This window comes from Tinamus guttatus, unplaced genomic scaffold, assembly GCF_059628265.1.
Source record: "Tinamus guttatus ecotype Peru unplaced genomic scaffold, ASM5962826v1 Tinamus_guttatus_pri_ptg000034l, whole genome shotgun sequence".
NCBI lineage: Eukaryota > Metazoa > Chordata > Aves > Tinamiformes > Tinamidae > Tinamus > Tinamus guttatus.
Window position 1 is genome coordinate 338,428 of NW_028288568.1, and position 2,925 is coordinate 341,352.

Sequence of the window (2,925 nt, forward strand, 5' to 3'; positions counted from 1 at the left end):
AGAAAGAATTAAAGCAAAAAAATCATTTGTTATACTTTCCGCCTTTATTCGTTGTCTTTTAGTACGCTAGACTTGGGCAAGATCATTTGTTCTTGAAAAGGGAAGTGATTTTCAGAAGTGGGTGGGATGCAGTCCCAGAGTCCTGGACAGCTGGTGCCATTCCAGGTGCTGTGGTCCCCTGTCCCCAGCCTCCCTCTGCAGCTCCAAGGGGCTCTGCTCTCCCGCAGGTCCCTGCGAGAGCTCTCAGGCCCACGCAGGTCACTCAGAGACACTGGGACATCTCCAAGTCCCTCTGGCTGCTGCTGCTCAGACACTTGAGCTCTGCCTGCAAAGATGAAGGACTGTTTTGAATGTTTTCCAGTGATGAAAGAGTAGAAATCTTCAGGAACTTGCTGAATCTGCTGTGAAGAACTATTTATCTGCCCTTGCCTTTTATTTTCCACTGCTCTCTCTATTGGACTGTAGAGGAAATCTCTGTGATCGCCCCCATATTTTCTATGCCTTGAATACATGAATCATTTCCTCAGCCCCTCTGGGGAGCCCCTCTCCCAGCACAGCACTCACCCCCACTCCAGGCATGTTCTGCCCCTGGAGGTCTCCTGTGCTCCATGGTGGCTCCATAGCCCCTTCCAGGAGGATGGGCATCTGTCCCAGCTCTGTAATGAGTGGGACTGTCCTCAGCAGATCCCTCCTGGGCACTCACCCTCTCCAGGGTCCTGGGCACCCACAAGTGGCACCTGAATCCAATCCTCTTTCCCTAATTCAGGAACATGGCTGCACAGCCTCTCTGGTGTATCAGCCAAGCCTCCCGCATTTGCATCATCACAAAATTTGCTGGGAGTGCACTCTGTTCCTTCTTCCAGGTTTCTGATGGAGAAGTTGAATAGGATTGGACCCAATACTACTCCCTGGGGGACACAGCTGGCTCCAGGCCCCCAGTAGACTCTGTGCAAATGTCTGGGCACAAGTAGAAAAACCTGAGAGGACCTGGAGTCTTTTCCTAGCAACTACTAAAGAAAGGCAGAGTTTCCTCATAGCTCCTGCCCATGCAGATGTGCTAGAAATCCCAGGCATGTATCATGGTCTTGCAGGCCTAGTTCAGTGTCACTGAATCTAGTGTCCGAAATGAATTACAGTCACAGTTTACATTGTTAACATCTCCATGTGTCTCAGCTTCCTAGTGAGTGTGGCTCTAACACTAGTGAGCATCTAGTGCTATTTCAGATGGCCAAGGAAGATGCCCACCGGGCCCTGACCAGGCATTCTAGAAAGATGTGAGTATCACATTTGCTCTATCAGAGCAATAGACACTAGCCCGTACCTGGGACAACCCTGTCTCTTCAGATGTCACCTGGTGTCACCAGGCAATTGCCTCCCACCCGAACTGCCACGGGAAGGCTGCCTCTAGACTTTCCTTCAATTCACTCATGTTCAGTTTTTTGTGTTGGAGCTTTGCATGGAACCATGGAATCCCATGCTGAGACTTGGTTGTCATTTCCCTCATATTAGAGAGATTTGAGATCACACTCTAACCATAGGCACGAGAGCTGAGATCTCCTAAACAACACTGGACCCCTGGTCTCAGCCCACCTGCCCTTGTCCCGCCGTGACTCTGTACCCCAGAGGTCCCTTGGTGTCAGTGCTGGAAAAGACGCTGCAGAGGGAAACTCTCCTCCCTGCACTGGGCACATCCAAGGGAGCTCAAAGAAGCGGCTCAGAGAATCCCCCCTCTCTGTTAGTGAAGGGGGAAGCCTGGCTTCCTGCTTTATCATGGTCTATGTTTAAGTGCTAAATGAGAGATTCCTGTGCAGATGTGACAAAGCTAGGCATCTTTATTTTAGTATTTATTATTTTAAGATGGATGTAAAAGAGAAGCAAAAAAGAAAGAAATGGATAAAATACAGCCTTGATGCCAGATATCCTGGTGAGTGAATGAAACAGTTGTTATCACTGACCTTGTACCCACTGGATGAATTTCCTCAGTGCCTCCTTGAGCTCCTTGTTCCTCATGCTGTAGATGAGGGGATTCAAGGCTGGAGGCACCACCGAGTACAGAATGGACACAACCATATCTAGAAGTGGGGAGGAGATGGAGGGAGGCTTCAGGTAGGCAAACAATACAGGAATGACAAACAAGGAGACCACAGTCAGGTGTGGGAGGCACATGGAAAAGGCTTTGTGCCGACCCTGCTCAGAGGGGATCCTCAGCACAGCTCTGAAGATCTGCACGTAGGACACCACAATGAAAGTGAAACACCCAAAGAGTAAAGAGGTACTAACAACAAGAAGCCCAACTTCCCTGAGGTAGGAGTGTGAGCAGGAGAGCTTGAGGATCTGGGGGATCTCACAGAAGAACTGCTCCACCACATTGCCTTGGCAGAGTGGAAGGGAAAATGTGTTCCCAGTGTGCATGAGAGCATGGAGGAAACCACAGGCCCAGGCAGCTGCTGCCATTTTGACACAAGCTCTGCTGCCCAGGAGGGTCCCATAGTGCAGGGGTCTGCAGATGGCAACGTAGCGGTCATAGGCCATGACTGTGAGGAGAGAAAACTCTGCTGAAAACAAGAAGAAGAAGAAGAAGATCTGGGCAGCACATTCCGAATAGGAAATGGCCCTGTTGTTCCACAGGGAATTGTGCATGGCTTTGGGAACAGTTGTGGAGATGGAGCCCAGGGCGAGGAGGGAGAGGTTGAGGAGGAAGAAGTACATGGGGGTGCGGAGGCGGTGGTCGCAGCCTACGGCTGTGATGATGAGGCCGTTGGCCAGGAGGGCAGCCAGGTAGATGGCCAGGAAGAGCGAGAAGTGCAAGAGCTGCAGCTCCCGCGTGTCTGCGAATGCCAGGAGGAGGAACTCGCTGAGGGGGCTGCTGTTGGACATTTCATTCTCTCCAGGCTCTGTGGATTGTTCAAAAAAGAAAAGATATTG